The sequence below is a fragment of the Ambystoma mexicanum genome, chromosome 12, assembly GCF_040938575.1.
Source record: "Ambystoma mexicanum isolate Mex_15411 chromosome 12, UKY_AmexF1_1, whole genome shotgun sequence".
Classification (NCBI taxonomy): domain Eukaryota; kingdom Metazoa; phylum Chordata; class Amphibia; order Caudata; family Ambystomatidae; genus Ambystoma; species Ambystoma mexicanum.
Window position 1 is genome coordinate 360660553 of NC_090936.1, and position 17852 is coordinate 360678404.

Consider the following 17852-nt stretch of genomic DNA (forward strand, 5'->3'; position numbering starts at 1 on the left):
GGTTGGCGGGGCGGTAAATCCCCATTCACCATTGCCACTTCCCCATTTTGCCACTTCCCCATTCCCATTTTTGCCCCATAGGGCTCAATGGGGATGGGGAAGGCGCTAATTACGGCACCGTAAATTACGGTGCCGTAATTAGCACCAAGGTCGCTTAGCGCCTTGGACTTTAACGCCTGCAAAAAGCAGGCGTTAAAGTGGGAATCTGGTGTTAAGGGTTTAACGGCGCCGCAGCCTTTTACGGCGCCGTTAACCCCTTAACGCCAGGGTTGTAATGAGGCCCTTTGTCTTCCAATCTACAGGCTGCACTGAAGACGCTATTGTAAGAATGTGAGGTGAAGTACAACAAACAAAAACACTTAGAAAAACCCGAACAAAAAATGGTTTCTATGGAAGCACCTTTAAAAAAAACTATACAAAACGGCTCTTTTGAGAGCCACCGCTACAAACGACATCCCCTACACTGGTTGACATTTATTTCCCTACTCCCGTGTGCGCACACTTGGAAAAGTCAGCGGGCATTGCGACAGTTGCAGGGTTGCACATGTGACATACGCCCCTTTTACACATGCCCGCCATACATTTGGGCCTGTGGAGGACACAGGATTGGTCAATAATGTTTCTGGGTGTGGAGTGCATGCACAGACTGTGGTACACGGTATATTTGTCGAGCAAAATGCAGAGCTATCTCGGCTGGTAATGTCCGCCACACATTCAGCATGCTATGTTAACACAAAAAGAAACACCACTCTGTGTTACCAACACTTAACGTGCACACCTTTCATTTGTAAAATACACCGACACAATTAGGCAAGGTAAGGGGTAGCACAAATGGATAGATACACAGGGTAATTTGGCGACTCCAAAAGTTTGTGAGGAGGGCAGTCAAACTATAAGTAACAAAACATGTTTAACGGGGCGTTATGGTTTAATTGTGGTACCAAATACATATTACCTTTACAGAGAACAGTATGCTAAAGCAATAATCTGGTTACAATGGTTCCTAGTGATAGCATCGAATGCAAAAGCATGGAATGCAAAAGCCTCGAAAGAAAATGCATTGAAAAAGTGCTTTTTTCCCATTTCTTTAATGGAGGATCCCTCCCCTAACACCCATTTTTTTTACCCCTTAAAACCCATTTTAATAAAAAAAAAACTTTACCTACAAAAAAATACATTTTTATGAGGCTTTTGCATTCGATGCTTTTGCATTCAATGCTTTGTTTTAGATGCATTGACCGGATACCGGTTACAATGTCCTACTAAAAACATATGCTACTAACTAACAAAAAATATTGCTAAAGGGACGTTGGGTTTGAAGGTGGGGGTACTACAAACATATCACTTTTACTGCAAACACTATGCTTCAGCAACATTTCCGTTACAGTGCCCTGCTAAAACCTATGAAATTCACTACCAAAAAACATTGGTAAAGGGACGGTATGGTTATGTTGCGCTACTAAAAACATATCCCCTTTACTGAAAAAACGATTCTACAGGAAGGTTCTTCTCACAGTGCCCTACTAAACACCTATCAATATCACTGGAAAAACTTTGTTAAACGGACATTATGGTTAAGTTGCACTACTAAAAACCTATGAAATTCAATTAAAAAAGTTTGTTAAAGGGACTTTATGGCTAGGTTGTGCTACTATAAACATTTCCCCTTTATTGAAATAACTAACCTAAAGCAAGGTTAAGGGTAAAGTGCCCTACTAAAAACCTATGAAATTAACTAACATAAAACGTTGTTAAAGGGACGTTATGGTTCAGTTGCACTACTAAAAAACCTATGAAATTGATTGGAAAATAGTTCCTACAGGGACGTTACAGGTCAAATTAAAAAAAAACTGAAATTCGTCAGTTATGGTAAGGTACGCAACCATAACTCATGCTACCACTGCACTGTAAGGCCTAACACCCATGACATTTAGGCTAGTTGTTTCAATAAAGGGGAAATGTTTGTAGTAGCGCAACTTAGCCATAACGTCCCTTTAACAACGTTTGTTTTTATTAAATTTCATAGGTTTTTAGTACGCAACTTAACCATAATGTCCGTTTAACAATGTTTTTCCAATGATATTGATAGGTGTTTTTAGTAGGGCACTGTGAGCAGAACCTTCCTGTAGCATAGTTTTTTCAGTAAAAGGGATACGTTTTTAGTAGCACAATTTAACCATAACGTCCCAGCAACCATATTTTTTGTTAGTGTATATATATATATATATATATATATATATATATATATATATATATATATATATATATATATATTTATACACACTGTGTTAGCCACAGGTGATATAAAATGTGTTGCTCCAAAAAAGACAAGGTGAGGCTTTTGGAATAGCAGAAAATCTCAAGGATTCACCTCTGGAATGTCTTATATGTTGGTGTCTTCTTCTGATTTGTTTCCTTCACAAAGAGCCTTACACTTCATAAGTTCCCCCATGCATTCCAGTCACAAAGATTTAAGTTGGGCACTGAAATAACATACAAGCATCTAAGGGAAGGAAATACTGCTGTGTTGCTCTCAAAGAGGCATGAAGGAATCGGGTGGTGTCAGTAATGGCATGTGCAAACCTACTGAAGACTGGTATGTTTTATTTTAGACATAGTTATTTGCATGTCCATTTCCACAAGGCCTGTGTGCCACCATGCCCACCTACGTTTAAGCTTGAAATAAGAAACACAATGAGTCACTTGTTGGACAATTGTTTTTAGAGATGTATTCAGGCTCTTGGTCGCATTTTCAGTATTGCCTCTAAAAGGCTGACCAGACTGAAATAGAGCAAGCCATTTGTCACACTGATCCGTTAGTGCAGTCATCCACATGTTGGGCTTGAGCTTCTAGAAGGCAAATAAAGAGAGGGAATGATTAGCCTTGTTTTGGCCCATTGGCTTGCAAAGGTTTGAGTGAAAAGGATACTGCCATATTGAGAGTGTGCTTGTCTACATCTGGCTGGGAAAAAAGAAAATAACTGCCTGGCACGCAACAGAAGCACTCACCAGCCTCTGGAACCGTGTGGGACCAGGGCTTTTAAAGAGCTAGGAGGGATTTGGCAGGAGTGAATACAGCAACAGAACATTGCCTCAGAGAAGCAGGTGGGGCAGGAGATTTGTCAGTCAAGTATCAGTAAAGAGTCATGACCAATGTTATAGGAATAAACAGTTCTGTCTGTTTTGACCTCTGGTTTTCTATGGGTGCACAGAATGAGAATTTGTTATTTGAGATAGGGTCTCGTGAAGCCACGATGTCTGCTCAAACCATTTTCAAGTGTATTTCAAATGTGAACACACTTCTAGTCATATGTTTTTTCTGCTTTGACTGCCCTAAGGTTGCCTTTCAACACTGAAATTTGAAGTCACTAACGGTGTGATTTGGTTCCAAAAGTGCTCACTGATGGGCATGTCCTTAATTTGTCTGTGTAGATTCATACGTTTATGTAGTTGCAAGCCAGTTTCCCCAACATTGTAGCTCCCCAGGGGGCATTTCATACACATAATCAGATACACAACATTGCTGGGTGTACATGTGAAACGTCCTGTTATTTTGTAATCCTGTTCCGTGTGGGTTATCTTGATTGTATCTGAACTGTAGATGTGTGGATAGGTCAAGCATCTTTGTCATTGCATGTGTGCGGTGTGGAGGTAACCTCCTTCTTATCATCATTTCTTTGAGATTTTCTGGCTGTCTGAAAGCAAGGAAGTGCATTTCAGAGAAAACCTCACACAGTTCATCTTTTTTCCAGTATGCATTGCAGTTCTTAAACAATCTTGCAGAGGGATTCCAACGTTGGATTGTATGTGACAACCAGTGGCACTCGATTGTATTCATCCCAGTCCTTTGTGTCTGAGCATATTCGGTTGTACATTATTGCCTGGCTAAATAAGCATGCGCTGGGTGAGAGCTGTCACTCTTCAAATAACCATTGATGAGGGGAATGTTAGCACAGAGTGACTCCACAACCAAACCATGGTTGCTAGTAATGTATCCCTTAGGAGGGGCAGTAGCAGTTTGTTTAGTAGGTCAGTGGGTGTTCTGGGTATAGCTGGGGTCTCTCTTACAAGTGGCTTCAAGATGTTCTCGAACCAGTCAGAAATGTTCTCAGTTAGTGTGCCTGATCCAGAGATAATTGGCGCAAAGGGTGGTTTTCTTGGTGTATAGTGGGAAGCAGGAAGAATCTAACCTGTGTTGTCTGGTACCATGTCCCGAATATGTTCCTTGATGTCAATCGGAAGTGTCTTTAGAACTTTAAACAGGATTGTGGTAGACCATCTACTGAGGATGAACATGGTTCAAATAACCTGTTCTATGGCATTTCGTGCACTCAGGAGGGTCTCCAACCATATTTGAGGTCACTGCATCCATCACAGAGGAGAAATATCCATTTGCATATCGGTCTGGTCCCACCCACAAAGGCAGTCCAGCCCTGAAATGCTAGGCAATTCTCCTCTGAACAAGACTACCATCAGCAATCCCAGAGAGGTGTTTGTGCCTTTTTGGGCCTCCTCAGTGAGGTGAAACTGAGCCTCTCTTGGGCACATTGATCAAGTGCTCCATGTATGGATTACCCATGGTTACTTAGGGTGAAACTCCAAGTTGAACAAATTAAACAAGATTGTGGGAGCCCCTCTACTGAGGATGAACATGGGTCAAATAACCTGTTCTATGGAATTTCCCACAAGGGCAGTACAGCACCAAAATGCTAGGCAATTCTTGGATCTATGCGATTTTAATGAATTCCATTACAGAGAATGCTTTTATTCTTAACCCAAAACAATTAAATAAATACTGAATTATTTTCTTTTTGGCGGTGGCCTCCCCCCCAATCCCCTTGTTTGTCTATAAACCTAAGCCCACCCAACCCCATCCTCACTCGTTGCACCCCCTTAACCCACCCCACATACAATTTGACCAAATGTTGGTCCTTTTTTCATTGTTCATGTTTTTTCCGTTAAAAAACATTCTCTGTAATGTATTCTGCAAAATCACTGTATACCCAATTCTCCTCTGAACAGGCGTACAATCAGCAACCCCATACACATGTTTTTATTATACTTATTATGGTATTTATTGAGCATAGACCTAGCTATTGGAAGCAACAGAGTACTTTACAATCATAGGGGGGAAATCACAGTGAGGGGAGCAGGGAAAAAGGGAGTGGTGAGCTAACAGGTGAAGGCAGCCATGGGATCTACAAGCAACCAGGGGAGGAGACAGTGGGTAGCAGATCACAGAGTATCAGGTAGGGTGGGGAGTGGAGGGAGTGTGGACCTAGGTGTTAGGCAGGAGCCATTCCTTGATGAGGAAGGCCTTGAGCTCTTTCCTGACCTGTAAAAACAATGGGGCAATTCTGATGCTGACAGGGAGGAGGTTCCAGATTCTTGGGGCATAGAGAGAAAAATTTGAAACAATCTCTCTCTCACTATAGGAATATATGTAACTCAGAGGTCATAGAGGTCAGTAATGCAGCAAAGTGCAATGTAGTCCCAAAGTCGCTCCATTTTGGTTCCTAATATAGACAGTTATATATAGAGAGTGGGTGCCAATGAGCCCCCGAGGTCGTTTTGACCTTAAACCTTAAATATAACCTATTATTTGTATGTACTTTTGTTATGTACTTATGTTATGTACTTATGTTGATGAATATGTGGTGCAAAAGCTTGTGCTAGATTAACAAAGACAACATTTCACTTTGACGTAGGTTACAATGTTGTGCACAAGTACTGCTTTAGGTAACGAGGCACAATCAGTCATGAGGAACACAGTGGATTGATTATGAAAATGTTTTTGGAGCTAACTTGTGAGGAATTGTAAGCTTAATAGGTGTTTAATGTGCTTTTAATCAGAACCTGATCTGGGCTTGGTGTATAAGAAATATAGTGAACTGTTCAAGCTAGCTTATGTATCAGAGCACTTCTGTTGGCACACGTGGAGTGCGTTTTATGGCGAGTGTGTTTTGAGTGCTAGATTGGAAATCCATTTATTTTTTCAGTGGACAAGAGCTTTCAGGTAATCGATGGTTAGGGCAAGCGTGGTAGTCACTCAGCAAGCCCGGAAAACAGACTAAGGGGGCTACGTTGTTATTTGGTCTCCTGGTTGGGTACATGGCCTAACCAGAGGGCAGGGTAGGGTTAGACTGGCCATTATATCGGGCTTCTGGTGGGTGCACTGGGAGTTGGCCAATAACGTGGCCAGACTGGCACTTATGGGTGGTCCACCCAGTAGGTGCAAGCATATCGCCCATGACTCTGTGGGTCAAATCGCACATGCCCACCCCCAGAGTGCAGAGTGTTAATGAGGTTCAAGAGCATATGGTATCAGACTCGTGGTGGGCTCACGGCTGGACCCGGAGTGGGCGATGGAGTGGCTTCATGGATCAAATCGCACAGGACTGTCCCAGGAAACAACTTGGTATATGTGGTACAAGTTAGTGCAAATGCAGGGTTTTTTTCACTCCACAAGCTCCGACAGGAGGCTAGGGGTTGTACTTGGCTGTTTTGGTCTTCTGGTGGTTATATACTTTAATCAAAAGGTGGGCTACAGTTGGACTGGCCAGTGGTGTTAGGCCCCTGGCAGGCACACCAGTGGTTGGTGGTTGGTGGCTGGCCGGTGATGTGACCATATGGCTGCGCACAAGAGGCTGACCCAGAAGGTGCCCAGGAGCAGAACGGGGGTTGCAGAGTCTGTGCAATTGAATGATATTTTGAGCCCACTCACACAGGACTGCCCTCAGGGTGCTCCCTGATAAGGGGGTGCAAAAGGTGATAAAGCGTGTGGCAGGAAAGGTAGCCCCATTCGGCTAGCAGTTGTCGAGAGTACTTAGTGCTCGTCGGATTGGCTCCTAGAGTCAGACCGGGGGCTGTGCTCACGGATTGGCGGTCATATGGTAGCCAATAGCAATGGGAGGAGAAGCTCTCCCAGAAGCCATGGTGTTAGATCATGGAATAATGGTTATAAAAGTTGCCGGCTGGTATAAAGAGCAGACGATAGCGGAATATGGCCGGTTTGGTGCCCATGTTTGTGGAGGTGGATTTTTCTCCTGGTGGCCATAAGACAGGATTAGGCATGGAGGTTGAGTGAGAAACTACTGGCCATGGGGAGAGGGCTTGTTCCAGGAGCCATGGTGGGTAATCACAGGTTAGTGGTTGGAGGGAGCCAATGACATTTGGTGATTTTTTTTTGGGTGTTTTGGCACACATCCTGGGGAGTATTGGTCAACTGGGTGCCAATAGTGCGAGAAAGGTGTGTCCTGTCAGTCATGGTGCTTGTTCGTGAACGAAGGTCTTAAAGCAGTAGGCATGGGCGTCCGGTCAGGCCAGTTGTCAGTACATGTGAGTATAAAGTGTTTGGGCAGCCAATTGGCATCTGGCTGTGGACAAGCTTCTAGGGCAATGTAGAGCATAATGGTTGGAGGTGGTAGGCCTCGAATCGATGCAGGTGAGGAGGAGTTGATGGTTCTAAAGGTTTTCTCCTCCCGGGGACATAGCACCCATTCATGTAATTATCAGAGGGTCAAAGGCGAATGTATGCCCAATGTTTTCATGTGGCAACTTCATCTTATGACAGTTACAGAAGCCAGGTGTAGGGCAGGTCCCAGTATGTCCGCCATTTATATGGGTATAGTGGCGGTTCGGTACCTGATTCGGCACCGGGTTTGGGGGGCGGGGGGCATCTACTTAGAGCAGAGGGGCGCACAACGGGTGTTGGGTCTAGGAAGTCAGAGCAGGAAATGCTTTTGAAATTAATCGAACAGGGATTCATGTAATTTAAGAATGGGGCATGTGACGTGTGAGTGGGCTGACTGCAGAGGTGAGGAGCTGTGCACAGTGATGGTGCAGCTGGGGATGTGGGTGATATCAGTGCAGCCCAGGCAATCTTTAGGACTGCCATCCAACTGGTGACAATGGCATGGCAAGGTGGATCACTGTGTAGAGGATTCTCGTTCGGTCGCCCCTGGTCAATGTACAGACAGGGTGTGTGTTGCAGTGTGAGGTATCCCTAAATCCCATACCCCCTTCCCCAGGCACTGAACAGGTCAGCCAGTGGACTAGGGACTAGGGCAGTGGTCTTCAAACTTTTTTGGCCTGGGCCACCCCTGAGCAAAATTTGGGCACGCCAGGCCCCCCCAGAAAATGCCAATTGGACAGTATGTACAAATTGCTATGAGCGATTGCGCGCCGTCACCACACCCTACTCCCACTATAGTCCCTGGGCTCCCCCACCTGCTCCAATCACAGTTGCTGGGCTCCCTCATCCAACTCCTACCCAGTCCCTGGGCTCTCCTCACCCTGCTCCCACCACCATCCCAGTGCTCCCGCCCATCCTGCTCTCAGCACAGGCCCTGGGCTCCCCTCACCCCGTTCCCAACAAAGTCCGATGGCCATTGGGAGCTGGTGATTTTTTTAAGTGGAGGGGCATAAATATTTCCCACACTGACCAAGTGCAACGAGGGAGCCCGAACCAATCCTAGGGGTTCGGGGGGTTTCCCCCCATGGATTTTTTCTAAATAATTAGTTAAAATGTTGCCTTTTAGAGCATACTTCAAAAAAAAGCTGATTTTGGCAGGTGGGTAGGGGGATTGTGCAACAAAGGCATTTTTAAAATGCCTTTATTGTTTAACCCTCCTTCCTCCTCTGCCCCCCACTTGCCAAAATCAGCTCAACGGAATAAAACAAACAAACAAACAAACAAAAACACACGCACACCACTCTATCATTAACACAAGCACCCATCACCATACTCACTCATAACACAAGCATACAAGCATCCATACACATATTTAAATATAAAATAAATTAACATGAACATACCTTCTGCAGGGGCCTACGCATGGGTGCTGAAATTACACGCTCCAGGTTGCTCTGTCTGTATGTGCGAGGAGTCGCAGGAGCTCCCCCTCGCACATACAGACATGCAGTGCTCCAGCTAGCATTTCCAATGAGCTATGCAAGGCTGGCGAAGCAAAACGCTGCCGGCCTTGCATGGCTCAGTGAGCATGTGCGGCTGGGGAACTGAACTGTGAAAGGAAAACAGTGTTTCCCTTTGACAGTTCAGCCAGCCCAGGAGCTCCCCCTCAGCTGGACAAAGCTGCTGAGGGAGGGCTCAGTGTTTCACTGGGTGGACGTCCCCTTGCCCATTATGGATGAGCCGCCAGTCTCGGACTGGCCTATAGGGCAATAGAGCAATGCCTCTACCAAAAAGGCAAAATGCTAGTGTAAGCCAGTCAAAATGGGCCACTTTTTTGGCCAATGTGGGCCAGTTTGATGAGTTACTTCACTATGCAGCTAGTAGTTTAGACCATTGTTGCTGAATAAATATTCTTTACATATCACAATTTGCTTACATTTGAACAAAACATACCTCCTTGCGTACTATTCAGACAGTCTGTGACTAAAGGAATTAATATCCATTTGCAACTGCGGCCAACTTTTTCATTGGTGCCTGAGACAGTTTTATGGTCCAGTCTGGTCATGCTGGGCTCTTGCGCCCCTACCCCCCTTGGGATGCGGCCATCCCCCCCTAGGGGGCTGCGCCCCACAGTTTGAAGACCTCTGGACTAGGGACTTATTCGGGCAAAGGGTAGTGTGTCACAAAGGCTAACCGGAGGGAAGGAGACGGTTTCACCAGTGAAACTCCTATGTGGTTCGGGCAGGCTGCTACGATTGTGAAAGAGATCTTACCATGTATCTCAAGGTGTGCATTAACGTGTCTTGTCTTTACCTCTGGATGACATGGTGCAAGGGGCGTGTGTTTTGGATCCCTTCTCCCGATAATTCATGGCCACGGTAGGAAATTAGGTCCTACGTGAAGAGTGGGTGGTTGAGCAGCAACGAAGACGGGTTTATAGAGTCAGACCACACAAGCCCAGGCTGTTTTTCTGCAAAGATCATGTGAAATTAAGCCTAAAAAAATACGAGACTCAATATCGATGGCATAAAAAAAGAGTAATCAGCTTTTAAATTAATTTTGAAACGTGCATGTCATTTTAAGTTTTTTGATTTTTCGTTTTGTTATTATTTTTGCTCCACTTTGATCATTTGGCACTGTGCATCTTCCTATGCCGCCCTTGACCAGTTCTGTTTTTTTAGCAAATGAGATGTGCATGCTGGGTCTTGTACGTCCATATTTGCATTAGGAAAAGTGACACTACATGTTCCAGAATCTAAAATGTGGTTCTCTAAAAAGCCAGGCCTCCCGCTGTCCCTGATCCTGCCATGCAGCCTGTTCCAGCAGCAGCGATCACAGTAACCCTGTGTATAAGTAATCATATATTTGTCCCGGAATATCGTCGCGGAAGGATAGCTCAGCGCCAACCTGTTCGCCATGGAAGACGATACGAGGCAACACAGGTTCGATCCCCGGGTCCGCGCTCGCGTTATGAATACTTAACCAAGACAACAAATAAAACATATACGAACTAAAAAATAAAAATTCCTATAACAGCGCCTCGATGCCTGCGGGCTGTGTGACCGCTTAAAAAATATAAATACATATATTGTGTGTGGTAGCTGTGTACGAGGCTGTCAGAAGGCGAACCCCCACTGACCTCATGCACCTGCAGCTTCACCGAGAATCACACGCCCAGGCTGACACAAGTGGGGGAGCAGGGCTCTTCCGCCCGCCACTTATGGTCTCCCTCGAGGAATGTAAAGTAGCTTCCCAAAATGTCCTCTATTTGAATGGCATGCCGTGTACCATACAACAGCAAAACCTACTCACCAAGTTAATATTTAAAAAGAAAACCTGCCTAAAAAGTGGGTCAGCTGCCTGCTGAATATAAATTGCCAATTAAAAATGCTGCTGCTGTACTTTTATAGAAGTTGCTAATTTATTCAGACAATAAACCTGGTAAGAAAATCGCTCACCGTAAATCCTAATTGTAAACCGCACACCGCATACCTCCTTTTACTGTGCCCCGTGTGACGAGGGTCACCTTTAGCCAGACTTGTATCTTTTGGCCAACAGCAATTCGTTTCTGGGACTTGTTGATTTGCTTTGCTTTGTGCATGTGTAGTGTGGGGTTACACTGCAGCACAGCGTGGGCTGTTGGAGGCTAAAAGCAGGATTGGAGGGAGGCAGACACCAAGATAAGCAGTGACTTGGCAGCTACTTTCCCTAAAAGCGGCACACACCCGGACAATCCCCTTCTCACTCGGCAAATGCACTTTTGTTTAGTTTCAGTCATTTCAAACAAAGCTTAGATGGGCAGTGTGACACATTTAGACATCCTTTTTATTTATTTATTTGCATTTTTAAAGCGCTCACACAGCCCGCAGGCATCAAGGCGCTGTTACAAGAATTGTTTTTTTGTTGCGTAATTGTTTTTTTTTCTTGGTTGCGTATTTATAATGCGCTTAAATACCTAGAGGTTTCTAAGCCTGACCCGGGGATTGAACCATGTCGTCTTGCTTCCAAGACAAACACGTTGGCCCTGAGCTATCCATCCTGACAAAAATGAGTATGTGTTCTTGTGTATTTCAGAGAATGTAATGCAAAGTGGAATAAAAAACTCTGTCAACCAGTGCTGACTGTGTTGTGCTGGTTGCATTGCATAGGATCTGGCCTGTTGGTGTGCTTGTGTAGGTGGTTTGTGCAGTGCTTACATCACCTTGCTGCTAGTTCACTAACTGTAGAAATGCAGAAAGCGATAGAAATATTCATAAAATGCCACTAGTCCCAAGAAACAGAAGGACCATTGAGTATTCAAGGATGTACGCAGGGTGGTTCTCCGAGGGCATGTACTGAGACATGCTTCGGGTTTCAGAAAAAAGATGCACAACCAGACAGTAGCCAAAACACTACCAGCCGAGGAACCCGGGATGAGGGGCATTTTGCCCTCAAAAACATCATATCTAGACCTTTTGTAAGGAAGTGCCAAAACGACGCTTGGACCAGGATAGCATAATACCTTGCACGAGCATTCGCTCAGCATACCTCTGCCTTGCTTATCTTCCAACTTAGTCGCCCTATTCCCCCCTCCCTAAATCACTACCCCTCGTTATTTTTTTGAAATTTGATTGCTGTGTTCTGTCCTAACAGATACACACAGTACATGTTCACAACTGCAATCTCTATGCTCCTCGCCTCTCTGCTGCCGAGGGAAGTTAGGGTTCACATGAGCACAGTTTCACAAGTTCCTCCCTCTTGGTACATCTCAATGACAACCTAATGGGTCTTATGCTAGGCCCGCCAGGAGTGTACAGAACAAATGCTAGGTTGAGACTAGACGTCACTAATGCCTTAGGGCCCGATTCATGGAATGAATTGCACGGTAAATAGGGTACTTGTGCGCCATTCTGCGTGCAAATCCCAGTTTGTCAATTCATGGAATCGAATGCGCAGTACTTTTCCTGGACTTGCGCGGAGTTTGCGTAGGCTCGCCATGTCTCTGCGAGTCGCCGAGGGCATTGCGCGAGACTACACGCAGAGTGTGGCCGTGGCGTGCGCAGAGGGCTTGTAAGGGGGCGGAACACCAAAAACAGGGAAGAACTTGCTAAAAAAAGGCCGTTTCGAGGGATGGCCTGCAAGCAGTCCCTAGAACTCCCACAATTGAGCGGCACAAGACATATTCATGGACTCAATCACGCAACCTGTCAGGCGGGAAATGGCCACGCAAGTCCTTCATACAATCCGCCACCCGAAGGCAGGCGTAAATGCACTTGCACGCAAGCTTTGTATCGCAGAGGTGGGGTTGCATGTCGGATTTCAGTGTACATGTAAACAATTGGGGTGCCAAACTTACTTAGGAGTGCGCGTAAGCAGTGTAAAGGGGTGACGGAAAAAATTACGGGGGAACCTGCGCAGGGTACCTGATATGCAGGCCTGTTTGCGGCGGACCCCACAAACTGTTTGATGGGTGTGTGTATTCGCGCCCGGAGGAGCATTCAAGGGTGATCTGGCTGTTTATGCTTTGCGTGTGGGCGTGTCGGGGGTGTTCGGACCATGACTTGCGAATACGATTACTTTGCGCAGACGATTCCATGAGTACACGGAGCGTGCATTTTTCATCAGCGCGGCGGCTCACGCAGCGTCATTCACGCTGGGTGGCACTTGTAGAATTTCAGCGCACATTTCCATGAATCGGTCCCTAAATGTACATCATTGCAGTATTGCCCCACCTTTACATATCCTGTGCTCTACATGTTGTTGCTCTTGTTAATAAGGTGCTCTGCTTAGCTATTGTTATTGTTATTCTTGGTAGACCTGCCATAGTTTTCACACCCCTATTATCTTATTAATGCCCTTTTTTCCTCCCAGCCATGGACTTTAGCTTGTGCCCTGCCTACTGATTATTGCTTTACAAGTTCCTGTGGTTGTGTAGAGGCCCGTATCTGCCACCCTATCTGTACTGGACCCTCAGTACATCTCACAGATAGCATGGCAGTTTTCGATTACCATGTTTCATCCAGGTAATATGAAATGGGTATCCCTAGGGCAGGAGTTACCAGACATGGCTGTGGCTTCTTCCATAATGCTGGCAGGTTTGTTTATATGTTGATTCTGACCTTTCACGGACATGGACGTATGCAGAAATAACAAAGACTACAGACTTCAGTAGCTAAACAAATGAACATTAGGGAGGTGTAAGCGGGATGGTTATCTGAAAGACTGGCATACTCGTAAACACTCTCTGCTTACAAATATGTCGATACATTGGCACCAGAAACTACCACGAGGCCCACACTCTATCCTTGTTCCAACCTGCTGCAACACTGGCCTCATTACATGTATGGCGGTAACAGTAAAAGCATGCAGCATTAATGCATTATATTTTTTTAAATCTCACCTAATTATGTGCTGGGCTTGCATCGGAAATGGACTGTATGAGGTACAAAGAAAGTACTAAATGAGGCAAATAACCCATATTTACTCCATGCAGTATTTTCTATACAGCCCATTAGTAAATATCCCGTGCAATCCCAGCGCATAAAGTAGTATTTACTATATCAGGTTATCCTGGCTGGCTCAGCTTTCATGGCTCGTTGTGATTTTAATTCTTTTTAGGCGGCACCTTTGAAGTAATGGCGGACAGTTCTTGGGGTGGGGGGGTTCTATGTGCTAATAATATTTGAAGAAAACATTATGTTTGCATGAATGCTATCTCTTTGGCATACCTAATTCCATCTTTTTTCTTTTTATATTATATTTATGAAGGGAAACTCAGATCCCCTTCTATTGTGGCACTTCCTCCTCTTTCCCTCAAACACAGACATTTTTGTTAACTTTTCATACATCCCGCTCTCCTTACCATTTTAATTCTTGTTGCACTTACGTTATGTTATGTTAAAATGCTTTAATGCTGTCCCAAGTCACCACCGTAGTGTTTCGTTGTGTCCATGGGTTGGAAAATTAGGTTGGAGTCTTGCGTCTGGAGCTTCTGGGTGTTCATGTACGGAAGGGGGGGGGGGTAGACAGGGAAAGCTATGAGGATGGGAAACCAATCCTCATAGCTTTTCAACCAATACCACTGCATTGCCATTTTCCGCTCCAATTTTTGTGCTGTGCTGATGACACTCAACTCATTTTCACGCTTCCCTTGGCCACCTCTTCTCCATCTCGGATTGCCTATCTGCCATTCAGGATTGGTGTGACGGAGATCCTCCTCATCGGCACACCACCCTCCTTTCCCCTCACTGTCTGGCTGGCCTCCCTTGGCCCTCCTCCTACCCCCACCTGCGAGGCTAAGAAACCTCAGGGTATTTTTTGACTCCACGCTTTCCTTCTCTGCCCACATCTCAGATGTCTCTAAAAAGTCAAACTTCCTACCGCACCTCCTCAGAGGTATTCTGCCTTTCCTCTCCTTCCTACAGAAGCTCACTGTCTCTCTAGCCATGGTACTCTCTAGCTTGGATTATTGCAACAGCCTCTGTCTAAATCTACCAGCTTCTACTCTCCGCCCTTTCCAACTTATCCAGAACAGGACTGCAAGACTTAACCTTGGCCTCAAGCCCAGGGATCGTTTGTCTCCAGCCGTGAAATCTCTCCACTGGCTCCCAGCGGCTTCAAGGATAAAATGCAAGACACTTTGCATTGTCCACAGGGCTTTCTGGGGCGTGGGTCCAAAATACCTCCAGCTGTCCCTCCGTAAATCCCTTCCCACTCGAGCTCTTCGCTCCTCTACCTCTAACTCCCTCGGGTCAGTTGTTTTTCAAAGAAACGAGCTGGGGGTAGAGCTCTGTCTTCGGCTGTGGCCTCCATCTGGAACAGCCTCCCTGCCACTCTGAAACTTAAGGAAAACCATCTCCGGTTCCGGAAGCGCCTCAAGACCTTCCTCTTTGCTTCTGCCTTCTCTCCTCCTCTCCCCTGCTGATCTGTTCTGTCGCAGCATCCTTTGCACTGGGGTCTGTATCTGTAACCCTACAGCCCCCTCCCCTTTTCTGAACTTATCAGACACACTCTGTTGCCTTAAACCTAGGACTTGCCACTTGCTGGCTGCACTACTACTGTTTGTTGCTTTTTATTATGTATTTATTCAAGTTATATTTATTTGTATTCCTTTTGCTCAGCACTTTCCACTTCTCCCCCCTCCCATGCACTTTCCCCTTTCCCTATCCCATGCACTTGCGTGTTCTCAATGTCACTGGGCCTAGTAAACTCGTTGTTTTGTTCTACCTTGTTCCCCTCCCTTGCCTCGTTGCGCTCTGAAACACTTGCGTACGAGGGCGATACAAATAAAATATCAACATCAATCAGATTTGAATTGGGTGTTGTATCAATGTGGGCTCGGGTACAGTGGGCTTGTATATCTCTTTAGGTAAAAATTTAAACTGGAGTGACAAACACATTGTATCACCTACTAGATAGAAAACTAGATCACTTGTGTACATTGACTGCCTTAAGGGATCGATCAGAGGCCATCTTAGAAAAGATTGGAATGACAACCGAGTCTTTGATCTGCAACCCTATGTATGTAAAACGTGCATTATTCAATTTTGATTGGTGTGAAACTGTAGATACATTCCATTCTTATCCTTCACTGGTACACTTGAACCACGAACATAGAGCCCGTGGATCTCCCTCGAAGAGTATTCTACAATTTCCAGATAGATTATATCGAGGCATTGTCCTTAGAGCCAGATGGAACGTGCTTCCCACTAGAGACATCTTGGTCAGAAGAGGGGTGATCCCAGAGGATATGGCTGGATGCAGGTTCTGCCTGACCAAGGAGGAGTCTTTAAAACATTTGGTTATGGAATGCGTGATTCTTCTCCCACTTAGGGTAAAATATCTGGAACCCCTAAAACTTAACTTTATTATGTTTGAGGATAAGTGGGCATGGAAAAGATGTTTATCCGAACCACTCATGAGGGCTTGGCCCTATCTAGTTTTATTAAAAGCTTAAATCTATAAATTCCTAAAACCAGCTAAATTTGTTATGCCAGGATTATGAAATTGTTTATGAAATTGTTTATGGCTGAACACAACGAATAATACATTTTATATCTTGTCTTTTTCTGTCAGGTAGAGTTGTCTATGTATAATGTGAATACATTCTTTTTTGCTGTGTTCTTTTTTTAATGATTGTTTTAAATGACTGTTTTCTGATGTTTTTTGTAAAGGTTTGAATAAACCATATACAAATTTAAAAAAAATATCAACATCAATATCAAAGAGGGAATAGGTGCCACAGACAAAAAGGACTGGGGTCGTAAAATCAACCATTTCTGGTGATTCTGCAAACACCCATTTCTTTGCTTGTTTTCTGTTCAGGGGGAAGTGCCATCAAAACCAACAACGAGGCGTTTAGCACCGAACACATCCAATGATGCTTCAGCTGTGACTCTCTGCAGGTTTCTGTAAAATAACACTTTACTGACCTATAAACGTTAGGCTGTGTGTTGGTTGACAGGTCCGTGAGAGGTCACAGCAGGGGGCTGCCTTTCATTTTGGCCAGTATAAAATATTTGGTTGGCGACAAGGTGCACCATATTACAGTAATGCTATGTTTGAATGCTGTTATTTTGCACAACATACGCTTTGTGCATGAAGTTTGTCTGAGACCTGCCTACTTTTTTCTTGTAGTAATTATTAGGCATGCAAATCCGAGCACGCGCGGTGAAATGCTTGACATGGATCCGCTTTTCATCAAGGCAAATTAAGTTGGCAGTCCAAGAGTTACGTTCACAAGCTCAGACATACGAATATTAACAACAGACAAAAACAAAGAAGAACAATTGAACAACACACTCAGACCCACAAACAGACTTCAGCAAATCCAACCATTTTGCTGACATAAAGGCATTTGATAAGCATATGTCAGGAACTGCCATCACTAGCCTGCAGGGCCTGTGGCTCAGTGCAGCCAGATGTGGGGCTCAGTGGAGCCAGATGTGGGACTCAGTGGACTAGCGTGTCCACTACAGGAACCCGTCTGGAATCCCGGCAGGTCCACAGAGGCCTTCCTCCTGCTGAGGTCATTGAAATGAGTACCACGGAGTTGGGTAACACTGAAGATCGTGTATTCAAGCCCAAGAGGACTACAGGTGAATACACCGGTTATGAAATGTTATGTTATTACCCTGGTGCTCACAGCATTTTCCAGCTTTTGTCAGTATATGGCCAGGTGGAATGATGCCTTACATGATATGCCCAGGCACTCAGGTTGTATGACAGGCATTGCTATCATATACCAGATTGTGCCATCTTATGCTCAGGCACTAACATCAATGGCCGTTTTTGCCATTGACAATCAAGTGCACACATCATTATATTCATAATGGTGTTTCTGTGCACCACCACGTGCTGTACAATGAGTGTGACAGATTTTTATATGTGGTGACTCCCGGTTCCTTATTTATAGGTTTACTCGATAAACCCGCCCAGTCATTTCAAATCTTCACATGGG

General features: G+C 45.0%; 1 protein-coding gene and 1 long non-coding RNA gene across 3 annotated transcripts in view; one reads left to right on the forward strand and one right to left on the reverse strand.

Moving 5' to 3' along the window:
- LOC138513536 (uncharacterized) overlaps positions 1–10627 on the reverse strand; it is a 539144-nt gene extending 528517 nt beyond the window's left edge. Inside the window, exon 1 of the long non-coding RNA XR_011281769.1 lies at positions 10554–10627. This is a non-coding gene — a long non-coding RNA (uncharacterized lncRNA). The remainder of the gene's footprint in view (positions 1–10553) is intronic.
- LMNTD1 (lamin tail domain containing 1) overlaps positions 1–17852 on the forward strand; it is a 2112860-nt gene that overhangs the window by 639205 nt on the left and 1455803 nt on the right. The gene's annotated exons all lie outside the window — the stretch shown is intronic.